This window comes from Hippocampus zosterae, chromosome 5 (genome assembly GCF_025434085.1).
Source record: "Hippocampus zosterae strain Florida chromosome 5, ASM2543408v3, whole genome shotgun sequence".
In the NCBI taxonomy this organism is placed as follows: domain Eukaryota; kingdom Metazoa; phylum Chordata; class Actinopteri; order Syngnathiformes; family Syngnathidae; genus Hippocampus; species Hippocampus zosterae.
The window spans coordinates 17,627,127-17,640,236 of record NC_067455.1 but is presented as its reverse complement, the minus strand read 5'-3'; the positions used below and the strand labels follow the sequence as shown (position 1 = coordinate 17,640,236).

Here is a 13,110-nt window from a genome sequence, read left to right as displayed (position 1 = left end):
GGCCAAGCATGAGAATGAAGTTCGCGATACACCCAGTATTACGCCAGGTATACAAACGTTCACTCATCTTTTCACGGTTGCTATGTTGATGATTAATTGACAATCAGTAATTATTATTGGTTGACTCTCCACTCCATGTTTGACAATCAAGGTTCCAGGAAGCAGCTGTACTGGAAGGACCAACACACTTCTTTCCCAAACCTCTCCCACCTCGCAAAGGAGTTCCTTTGTACGCCAGCCTCATCCGTCCCTTGTGAGCGTGTGTTCTCCACAGCAGGAGAAATCGCTTGTAAAAGACGCAACAGGCTGAAGTTTAAAACATTGGAGCATCTTATTTTTCTCAATAAAAATTTGTGAAATAAAAGCCCACAAGCATCCTCATTCAAATGATCTTCACATTATTTGAACACATTGAATGTTGCAAAATGAATGCATGGATGTGAATGATATTGTATACACTTCATCATCAAATCGATGAATGACCTTATGAAAATGTTTTGGAACAGTTGTAGATGCAAAACCGTGCTGGCAGCTACATAATAGATAATAAAAGAAAAATATCCCAAACCATAGGGATCCTCCCAAAAACTAAAGATGTGCTGAATAAGAGATCCTTGTACACCTTATACTTTTATTACTTCCATATTTGACCTATTGTGTGGGAATATGGGGAAATGCCAGTAAAACACTGTTCTAAAACTACAATACAAAGCAATCGGAACAATCACTGGCTCCAAATGGACGGAACCCACAAATCCACTGTTTATCAAATTAAACAATGAAATCTCATGACCTGATTGACTTCAAAATCGCCCAATTAATGTACAAAGCACACAATAATAACCTTTGCCAAAAGATCCAGAAGCTTTTTAAAATTTGAGAAAGTTGTCATAATTTAGGGGGTACTAATCTATACAAAAAAATCCAAAACACGAACGAACATCACACAAAGGAGTGTATCTGTAATAGGTGTAAATCTGTGGAATGATTCTGAAACGGACCAGTAAAATGAGGAACTCTCTTGCTGAGATTAAAAATGAATTTGAGAGTAGTACAAGACAACTACACAAATCAGAATTAAGCTGATAAATTCGATACTCATGAAATATAGCAATACATCAGAAATACATTGATGAGATTATTTAATATATTAATGAAATGTAGCATCCATTATGAATATGAGAAAATCGACATATACATGTGCTCTAAAGAGTATGTACTATATATACAAACCTAATGTTGTAAAAATGTATTAGTACAGCATACATAAGGGTAAAAGCATTTGTTGATATTTAGACTTTCTTTCCTATTTAGAAAAATGATCAATTCATATATAAGAAGGGGTAGGACTCGGGGGTATGTTTTTTGCTTCTTTCTACTCCTTTGAACACATATTTGTGATGATGACTATTTTCTTTTCCTTTTTTATATCTTACCTTCACCTTTTGCCAATTTATTACCGAATTGTATATTTTATATGTTCAATATACAAAACAATTTATCAGTCAGTTCAGTCTGTTAAGTGGGTTGGCTGCAGGGATCTTGAAGGTCCAGCAGGTGGCAGTGGTCAGTGACACAGTATCAGCACAGTATCAACAGTGTGTCAGTGTGTCGACACGCCTCATGAGGCCTCATGGACCCATCACTAACACAGACTGATACATTTTGAAGCGTTAATACATTTAAATTTATAGGATTATTTTTGAAAAAGTAGTTTTTTTAAGATTCTCCGCACATAAAATTTGAAAATTGTGAAAGGGGTCAGTATATAAGACACATGGTGACACTTTCAATCAGCCAATTATCTCAAAACACCTACAAAGGCCTTGAAATGGTCTCTCAGTCTAGTTCTGTAGGTGACACAATCATGGGGAAGACTGCTGACCTGACAGTTGTCCGAAAGGCCATCATTGACACCTTGCACAAATGTGGGCAAGACAGAAAAGGTCATTGCAAAAGAGGCTAGTTGTTCACAGAGCTCTGTGTCCAAGCACATTAATTGATAGGCGAAAGGAAGGAAAAGATGTGGTAGAAAAAGTACACAAGCAATAGGGACAACCGCGCCCTGGAGAAGATCATGACACAAAATGATTAAAAAATGTGGGGGAGATTAACAAAGTAAAGAGTGGACTGCAGCTGGAGTCGGAACTTCAGGATTCACCAAGCACAGACGTATACGAGACATGGGTTTCAGCTGTCGCATTCCTCGTGTCAAGCCACTCTTGAACAACAAACGGCGTCAGAAACATCTTGCCTGGGCCTGAAACAAAAAGGACTGGACTGCTGCTGAGTGGTGCAAAGTCATGTTCTCTGATGAAAGCTAAGTTTGCATTTATTTTGGAAGGCAGGGTCCCATAGTCTGGAGGAAGCGAGGGGAGTCACAGAATCCATTGCTTGAGTGTTAATTTTTCCACAGTCAGTCATGGTTTGGCGTGTCATATCATCTGCTGGTGTTGGTCCTTTGTGTTTTCCTGAGGTCCAAGGTCAACGCAGCCGTCTACCAGGAAATTTTAGAGCACTTCATGCTTCCTGCTGCTGACCAGTTTCATGGAGGTGCAGATTTAATTTTCCAACAGGATTTGGCACCTGCGCACAGTGCCAAAGCGATCAGGACCTGGTGTAAGGACTATGGTATTCCTGTTCTTGACTGGCCAGCAAATTCGCCTGACCATAACCCCGTAGAAAATCTATGGGGTATTGTGAAGAGAAAGATGCGATACGCCAGAAGATGCTGAAAGCCACTATCAGAGCAACCTGAGCTCTCATAACACCTGAGCAGTGCCACACACTGATCGACTCCATGCCACGTTGCAATTCAGGCAAAAGGAGCTACAACTATGCTGTGCATGTACATACTTTTCAAGTTTATACTTTTCGATTGGCCAACATTTCTTAAAGTCCTTTCTTTGTATAGTCTTAAGTATCATTCAAATTTTCTGAGATCGTGAATTTGGTTTTTGTTATTAAGTCAAGTCAACAGTATTTATAGAGCACTTTCAAACAGCCATCGCTGCATACAAAGTGCTGTACATGGAGCAATTTAACATGCACAATAGGTCAACGCATGTTAAATTGACAAATCGGTAATAAAGGCGGTAGAAATCACCAAACAGTAAAACCAAGAACAAAACTAAGTCATGCTGAGTCGAATGCCAAAGAATACAAGTGAGTTTTAAGGAGGGTTTTGAAGCTGGGCAGCGAGGAGGCTGCCCATTAGTTTAAAAAAATAATCATCTAAATTAAAATGAATTAATACTTGACATGTATAAGTCTGTCTGGAATGAATGTATGCATTATAAAAGCTTTACTTTTTGAATAATCATACTGGAATAAATCAACGTTTTCATGATATTCAAATTTTTGGACTAGGCCTCGTTTACGAACAACCATTCACACTCACAATCATACCTGGGAACAATGTAGTGTGTTCCATTAACATGCCATGGTGATTTTTAGATATCATTTGAATAGACACGTGAAGCAATGGCGAATTAAAATGCATTATACCAAGTAAGTGAATTAAGATCACCCCAACCTTGCTTTTTACTTGGTGTTGGCTGTGTTTTGTGTTGGTTCTGGTGATGATTGGTGTGAATTTTGTTTCATGATACCGTGACAGTGCATGATGTGGGGAACAATGACTTGACTTTCAGTTACACAGAAAGAGAGGAGTAAGGATGTGTACCTGGAAATGTACTTACGTTGACTCGGTGTATTCAGTCATAAAAGTATGAGCACACGTGCTTCCGTCCAAACATTTCAGTCATATAAGCTGGTAAAAACTTTCAGGCCTATTTCAAGTGCTTCTCCTGGCCTAATTGCATGAAAAAAAGTATTTTCATCCCAGGGAATGAACGATGTGCACATAAAGTATAGCAATAAATGAATATAGTTAACTGTGTTTGTTCTTACTGAATGTTTGAGTGTTGCAGAGTTGGACAAAATCTCTGTTGACTGTGAAATCATATACAAAAACAGAGAATTACTCAAACTAAGTGGCCAGATTTTCCTTTTTTTTATCTTTTTATATTTGAGTTTATATCTGTGTCTTGGTTTTGCACTTAAATGTAGTGCCTTAATATTATTTATTTTCAATATTTAATTTGTATACATGTGGCAAGCTGCAATCTGTTGAGTTTGAATAAATACCAAACGTTCTAATACAATAATATTAAATAAATAAATTTCACCACATTCAGCTACGATAAAAATCTTTGATACCAGTGGTGCTTCAAGAGACCCTATCCAGCCTGTTTTACATGTTTCCATCTTCCAACACATCCGATTCAAATGATAAGGACCATTATCAAGATTCTGGAAGGAAAGCTTGCTGGTGAGCTGATCATTCGAATCAGGTGTGTTGGTGGAGGGAAACTATATAAATAACTATATAAAACAGACACGGTAGGGTCTCTTGAGGAGCGGACTTGGTTGTCCATTCAATAAACAGATAAAAGTCCATTGTAAGTGTCCCTCCCCTTTTTTCTCCCACTTCACTCGAGATGCTGTATATCTGAGGCTCGCTCCAAAGTAAAATTTTAGCCAACAATACAATGCAAGAAAAAAAAATCGGCCATGCGATAATTCATAAATAGTTAGGGCATGACTGTACAATACTGGCACATTTTAAGGAAGCATCTCCTGTGATGGAAGAGGTACAAATGTGCAAAGTAGTCGTGACCAATATTAGATGGTGACTTAGTGGGTGACTTGGTGCACAGAAAAACAAATATTACATAATGCGGCAGGCATTGGTAGGGTAGTGGTTCACAGAGCTAACCTGTACAGCTGGGGCAAATCCCACTGATGCCTCATTAGCAAATGATTGTATAAGCTACCTCCTATTTTGTGTCAACATTGGGTTAACTCATTCATTCATTCATCTTCCGAGCCGCTTCATCCTCACTAGGGTCGCGGGGGGTGTTGGAGCCTATCCCAGCTGTCTTCGGGCAGTAGGCGGGGGACACCCTGAATCGGTTGCCAGCCAATCGCAGGGCACACAGAAACGAACAACCATTCGCACTCACACTCACACCTAGGGACAATTTAGAGTGTTCAATCAGCCTGCCACGCATGTTTTTGGAATGTGGGAGGAAACCGGAGCACCCGGAGAAAACCCACGCAGGCCCGGGGAGAACATGCAAACTCCACACAGGGAGGCCGGAGCTGGAATCGAACCCGGTACCTCTGCACTGTGAAGCCGACGTGCTAACCACTGGACTACCGGGCCGCCCATTGGGTTAACTAATATTTCAAAATCTGAAAACCTTTGATAGAATTAGGGAGGTGCACTTAGCCAATAAAAGAGGGTTCGATAGGTATCTAAATACATGGGCTATGATAAGATTCATGAAAGGTACATTCTCAAGTGTAACAATTAGATTTGGTTCGATTCAGAGGGATTCGATATGTTACGGCTGTAGTGTTTATCATGTTTAATAATATGTAAAAGTTCTCCAAAACCCAAACTATTCAAGTTAATCTCATTCAAGACAATTCAATATGTATGTTGATATACTGGGTGTGATGCATTTCAAGGATGGTACATTTAAAATGAAATGATTGGTAACATATGTATGTGTGGATAGATAGATAGATAGATAGATAGATAGATAGATAGATAGATAGATAGATAGATAGATAGATAGATAGATAGATAGATAGATAGATAGATAGATAGATAGATAGATAGATAGATAGATAGATAGATAGATAGATAGATAGATAGATAGATAGATAGATAGATAGATAGATAGATAGATAGATAGATAGATAGATAGATAGATAGATAGATAGATAGATAGATAGATAGATAGATAGATAGATAGATAGATAGATAGATAGATAGATAGATAGATAGATAGATAGATAGATAGATAGATAGATAGATAGATAGATAGATAGATAGATAGATAGATAGATAGATAGATAGATAGATAGATAGATAGATAGATAGATAGATAGATAGATAGATAGATAGATAGATAGATAGATAGATAGATAGATAGATAGATAGATAGATAGATAGATAGATAGATAGATAGATAGATAGATAGATAGATAGATAGATAGATAGATAGATAGATAGATAGATAGATAGATAGATAGATAGATAGATAGATAGATAGATAGATAGATAGATAGATAGATAGATAGATAGATAGATAGATAGATAGATAGATAGATAGATAGATAGATAGATAGATAGATAGATAGATAGATAGATAGATAGTTTTTTCCAATTCGAATCAGTTTTTGTCACTCCCTGTAGCCAGAATAAATTAGAAAGTGCCCTACAAAATGCAAATGGTGAAAAGTGGATCATTGTTTTATTTACAGTCGTAAATTATATGCAAAATGTATACGGTGAACTCTCGCTATAATGTGCTTCACCTTTCACAGCTTCACTGTTTCATAGATTTTTTTTTGAGTGCAGTTTTTTTAATGCTTTTTGTTTATTTGTTTGTTTTGTTTTTACAGTGCATCATGTTCTGCATGCTGATTGGCTTAGGGACTATAGACCAATGTCAACACATGTCTCCACGTCTCTTCTCTATATAGCAGTGGTGCCCAGCCTTTTATGAATATCTATTTTACAAGCAATGAACCACCCATGATTGACCCGTTACCGTGTGTGTACGCACACGCACACGCACGCGCGCGCGCGCGCGCACACACACACACACACACACACACACACACACACACACACGCGCGCGCCATGATGAGCAACAGCCCTAACGGCCCCTAACATGAACAAAAAAGAAAAACAAAGTAGACAAACTCACAAGAGTTTGTGAAAAGGAAATCACTGCCTACCTTTGTAGAGACCTGACGCAGAGACATGGGATGCAGCGTGCTAAGTGCAGAAACTATCGTACGTCCGTGTACCGTTTTAAAATGCTTCTGCGATTGGCTGGCAACCGATTGAGGGTGTCCACTGCCTACTGCCCGAAGACGGCTCCAGGACCCCCCCCCCCCCCCACGACCCTTGTGAGGATAAGCGGATCAGAAAATGGATGGATGGATAATAATAATAATCAGAAATGTATCCCAACAATTACCCATAGCTATGTAGTTCTCTCGGTAAAAGGCACTGGCACCACAGCCTACAGTCGAAAACGACCCTACAGTGGAGTAGACACGCCTTTTCCATGTAAATGCCCTAATTCATTCCAACCCCAACAAAATTCAGACAAAAATGATTCCTAAAGCATAAAAATGTATCAAAATATGGAGCAAATACATGTTACAATTAGATTACTGCACAATAAATGATAGTTGTGCATAATGTAAAAAACAAATAAAGAATAAAAACTGATGGTTATTTAACTTTTAACCGCATCCTCGTCGTTTTTTGCCGTCTTTAGTTCATGTTCTCTCTCAGAAGTGGTTTTTGCCTGGCGTTTTGGAAAGAACTGATCCAAAGACGTTTGCTTTTGTCAGCTTTTAACAATCTTTCAAAAACATCAGCATTCTGAGCGATCACCCGACTGGTGAACACTTTTTCTAGGTGATTCACATTTACGTAAAACTGTCGGAACACCTCATGACCTGAGGGGCAAATGACGAGGACGCTGCATAAACACATATCTATCTACACCAGGGGTCCCCAACCTTTTTTGCCCCACGGACCGGTTTATGTCAGACAATATTTTCAGGGACCAGCATTTAAGATGTGGCGGATTAATACAACAAAATAATATGGTATGAGCTGCATGAAAACTGTCGTGTTTTCGAAATATAATAATAAACACAAGGAACGTCTAATCTGGCCGCAACACTGATCGCTATGGTAATATATAATGCCTTCAAAATACGATCCAACGCAAATTCAAAAGGCATGAGAATGACGACTCACCACACCCCCCGTGCTGCAGAAACCCCACACCTCACACAGGTAGGATGTCGGAAATTTGTAACAGTGCTATTGTGGTGATCTCAGAGTATTCAGCCATAACTTTAATCCAGTTATCTCGAACGTACTTTTAAGGCCGCCGTCATTTGCGATCTCCAGCATTTTTGTTTTTAGCGTAATCGGTCACGTGACGGAGAAGCGTGGCTTGATATGAGTAAAGCGTGACACAGACGGATGTAACGGAGAATCCGGTAATTTTTCAAAATAAAACCTCTTTCGTATTCCGAAATAAATAAAACGGAATTAAGGAAAGTTCTTTCTGTGCGGCCCGTTACCAAATACCCTGCAGATCGGTACCGGTCCGCGGTTCGGCCGTTGGGGACTACTGATCTACACACATGGACACATTCGGGAGAAGTCCCTCTTAGCCAATGGGATGCCAGGATGATGCTCGGTAATAGCCAAAGGCAGAGCAGCTATAAGTATGTTGCGTTCAGGAAACTCGGAGCTTCAAGAAACAGGCGATTCTGTATTTTTAGCTTTCGTGTCTTTAAATTTCTTTCGTAACAAGAGACGTTTCGTAACTTGAAAATTTCATATGAAGAGACGTTCGTAGGTAGAGGCACCACTGTATTATTCATTCATTCATTCATCTTCCGAGCCGCTTGATCCTCACTAGGGTCGCGGGGGGTGCTGGAGCCTATCCCAGCTGTCTTCGGGCAGTAGGCGGGGGACACCCTGAATCGGTTGCCAGCCAATCGCAGGGCACACAGAAACGAACAACCGTACGCACTCACACTCACACCTAGGGACAATTTAGAGTGTTCAATCAGCCTGCCACGCATGTTTTTGGAATGTGGGAGGAAACCGGAGCACCCGGAGAAAACCCACGCAGGCCCGGGGAGAACATGCCAACTCCACACAGAGAGGCCGGAGCTGGAATCGAACCCGGTACCTCTGCACTGTGAAGCCGACGTGCTAACCACTGGACTACCGGGCCGCCCCCACTGTATTATTTTAAAGTATTTCTAAAAATGATCATAGTTATTTGTACAAAAATGTTCAGATTTTCATTTTTTAAATTGTTATTCTATAGTACAGTATTGTATAATAATTGTAAAAAAAAAAAAAAAGCCGACTACTTCATGGAATTCATTTCAATTCTTTTTGGAATGTAACCCCCGCAATAAACAAGGGTTCACTGTATACTCCAACTGTTTCTTGGTGATTTTTTTTAACACATGCAAATAATTGTATTATTTGATCTTAGCACAAAGTTAGCCCCGCAAACTATTTTTTTATTTTAAGTTTTACTTTTGTGTAGATTGAAAATGTTCACCTTATTCAATCATAGACACACTCTACAGCTGTTTTAAAATGAACGTAAATATAACAAGCAAAGAAAGAACAACAACAGTGAACTACTAGGGTCCTGTATTTATTTTTTGGCATGTGACTCCTTTTATTGGTGATCAGAAAAAGGTAACTAAAAAACAAACCACTGCAGCAAAGTGGAGACTGAGGAGTAAAGCAAAGCAAACATTAGCCTGTGTGGGTGTATGCTTTGTCTTTTACAGTTTGTGTATCCACACGTAAGAATGGCACAACAATAATATACCCGCTCAACACTATTTGGAACTCTGGCTGACCAGATACTAGAAATACTGTAGTACATTTGACTTGTTGAGTGTACTTTTGCCAATTGAAACATATCAATCCCAAGAACAGTCATCCCAAACTGGTAAGACACTGTACAAACTACAAAAAGGGCTTTACTCCAAAGAAAGAATACAACTAGTTAAAAGAAAAACATGAGAAAATAAAATACACACCAACAGGCAACGGAATTAGTGTATTAGCGTTGAATGTTACAATAATTTTGTGTAAGATGACCAAAACTGATTTTTTTTTAAACAGTGTTAACTTATTTTTTCATTTGTGTGCCAAACATTAAAAAGAGATGTATTAGGCGCACATGTGACACATGCCACCTCGAATGTCCTCATTATTAGTTTTTGTTTGGATGTTTATTAATATTACCAGTGGATGTAAACGGTATGGCAATCATCATACATAGTAAAAATGCCCTAAAAACATCCTTAATAAAATGTTCTTAGAGCACCAGTCTGACCCTGGAACAAATCACGTTGATTTGATTGTGGATCATGTTTGACCTAAAAGGTTCCACTGTGCACAGTGTAAATCCTGTCATGTCAGTAATCGAGTTAAATGATGGTTTGTTGTCAAAAGACAAGCTACAAACTCAAGATGGTGTGTAATATTACAGCAGAGTGTGGAGAATCTAAAACTCACACTGCAGTAAGAGTCTGGCCTAAACAAAAACCCAGCATTTCTCTGAACATGTTGATTAGTGTTTATAAGTACATTATAATGATGATATTACTAGTTGATTGACAAATATCACCATGAATTGGACTAGCAGTCCAATGACACTCGACTTAGAGAACTTAGAGAAAGCACATCTTTGGATGTCATTTGGAAAGTTCAAATCCCCCAAATTATGGACAATTACAAAAAAAACGGCTGCTAGTCAGCTTCCTCAAGTGTCAATGTGTCTGTGAGCAAGGCACCAAACCCAGTGAACACAGTTAGGTCACTCTTGACAGCTCTCCCATCTGTGGATTGTAGTCTGGTTCTGTGTGTAGCGTGCAACTTGGAAATACACTGCACGTCGATCAGAATGATTCCTACGCTCCCCTTGACAAACATTAGTGCAATAAAATAAAACGGGATGAACCAAGAAGCCGATAGCAAGCAAGGCTGTTAAGTACAAACTGGGTTAGCTGAGAATACCCAAACGAATATGCGTTGCAGCATCTTGCACTGTGCAATGATTTATGTTCAGAAATCTCAGTGAGCATCAGGAATGGCCAAGACAAGCAGCCTTCCAACAAGTACATGGAGTAACCATCTCCCGGCTCTACTCCAGGGCAGGGTAGGGGCTGGAGCTGATGCGGTTGCTAGGCTAGCAACTAGCAATTAGCTGCCATAGCAGATGAAATGCTGCGGAATGTACAGAGGACAGCCGGGGAGCTGTGTGGCTCATACGTGACACATCAAGAAGCTCCAAAATACCAAATCAATCATTTTTGCCATCTTACGCACAGGACCACCAATTTTAGCCACCCACGACGCTAAAATTCACAATTCCACATCTCCTCCTCCGATTTGTTCTGCCGGCAACCTCTTCCACGCCTGGTGTCGTGCGTTGTAACTTGAGGCAGGTCGCAGTATCACGATCTGACTGAAACTTGCCTGAACGCACACACGGGTGGTTCAATCAGACTACGTGCTGCTATAACCACTCGCTCAGTCCACTCACCAGTAGGTTAGCCAGGAGAAAGTCTTACAATTAACGGCATGGAGGCGGCGTTAATATAGCTAATCTTAGAGGACACCGCATGACGTGAATCTGGGTGACAGTCATTTATCATATTACGCGTCTCTGGTTCATTGGTTACACGAGACTGTCAAGTCCGAGGAGTTAACGAGTTATATTGTCCGAAGCAATCTGTTGTATCACATCCAGCCCATTCCGTCATGAACATGACCCTTCCGATGATCAGTGCCAGAGATGACAAGAGGCCGACTGACAGGGACCAGTAACATGATGCTACCGATTGCTGATAAGCCCCTCATTGATCGTCAAGACTCGCGCACAAATATTCAAACGCGCCTAAGAGCCACTCAGCCAATGTCCCATGCAAGTGTATGACCAAGAGAAAACGAAGACCGGCAACTGCTTACCTCAGGCGGTGTGTCGAACCAAGTTCCGCGAAGCAGCCATGTTCAGAACCCCACTCTCCCCCCGTCCACAAGAGCGGAGTCCCCCTCCCCAGTTGCCTGTCTTCCGCCAGAGAAATCCCAATACACGACAGAATGCACTAACGATAAATCCCGAGGATATTGATTTCCGTCTAATTCTTATTCTTTGGAGATCGAATGGAGCGTGTCGGAGGGGGCTGTTAACCGGCGCAACTCATTTAGCCGTGCCTTAGGGGAGGTGAGCAGCCCACCGCCTCGACCACGTACACCTCGAACCCTATCCTATCAGTTTGTCCATGTAATCTCCTTGGAAGGGTTTCCAGTGAACACGTACGATTAAATCATTATTCGATAAGAGCAAGAACCACTTCGTTCATGACTCCGTTAGCTTATTTAAGTTATGTGAAAGGCTAACATTGGATAGCTATTAGCTGACACGCAAGCTAATAAAACATTGACATTGGAATTAAAGTGGAAGCCAGCTTATACATCCCATTTTAGCCTTTAGGAGTTAGCCAATAGACTGACTGACCATAAAAGCAAAGATTAAGGAAAAAAACTTCCCGTAATTTTGGTAGGCACGGCTAAAGCTAGCTGTGGGCTGGACAGCCCCTCCGTGATGTTAATATCAGTCGAAGGAGAGGGGCTGCATTGGGAGCGCATTCCCGATGCCAAGCAAGCACGGTCCCGCGCGTTCCAGAGAAAATTCCCACAAAATGGCTGCCAAAACAAATCCACGGCTCAGTTGCAAGATTCCGAGAAATGTGTTCGATCGTAACGGATGTTCAGTAAATTAAGCCCATTAACAAAACCGTTCGCAAAAATATCATGGTCAATCCTACTGCTCGAAAAAGTTTGGGAGCGATTAAAAGCCTGCTCAGTTCATGTTGTAAATTGCATTTTAAAACCAATCAACAAGTCCTCAGTGTCAGAGGTCACAACGTTCCAAAATAGTGACGTTGTGGGCTTCGATTGTGTTGTCATGGCTCTGCAGAGATGACAAGGAACTTTAGGGGGACGATTTTGATGGACGTCTTCTGTACCTCCAATGACTGAACCACCATATTAGCTTGCATTGGGGGGAAACTCCACAGCAACAACGTTCCACTACATGAAAATGGGTCTCATTTACAGAGAGCATATGTCGTTAAACAGTCTTACAAGTAGCTTTCATCAGATTGACAAACTAAACACAATTATGCAACTGTTTCAAGACCCCACACCCCTTAAAATACGTAATACTTGCCAACTGATGTTAACTTGCTATGAAACTTCAATATTTAGTCACCCCGTGTGTCCACACGGGCAGTAATGACTGCACTACCCTAACTGGTCTGATTAAGTTACTTGAAGGGTCTTAATCACAATCTGCCATACTCACATTTAGTGGTCCAGAGTCAACAACTTGGTACAATAAACTTTGTATATACTGTGCTGTACCAAATATGTGTTTTGTAGGATCAGAA

The 13,110-nt window shown here is 40.4% G+C and overlaps 1 protein-coding gene across 1 annotated transcript in view; it reads right to left on the bottom strand.

The window, feature by feature from the left end:
- The window catches only part of dyrk1b (dual-specificity tyrosine-(Y)-phosphorylation regulated kinase 1B), a 55,094-nt gene extending 42,561 nt beyond the window's left edge, over positions 1 to 12,533 (bottom strand). Inside the window, exon 1 of the mRNA XM_052066553.1 lies at positions 11,627 to 12,533. The gene's annotated coding sequence lies outside the window, so the exon portion shown is untranslated. The remainder of the gene's footprint in view (positions 1 to 11,626) is intronic.
- Positions 12,534 to 13,110: the final 577 nt, after the last annotated feature.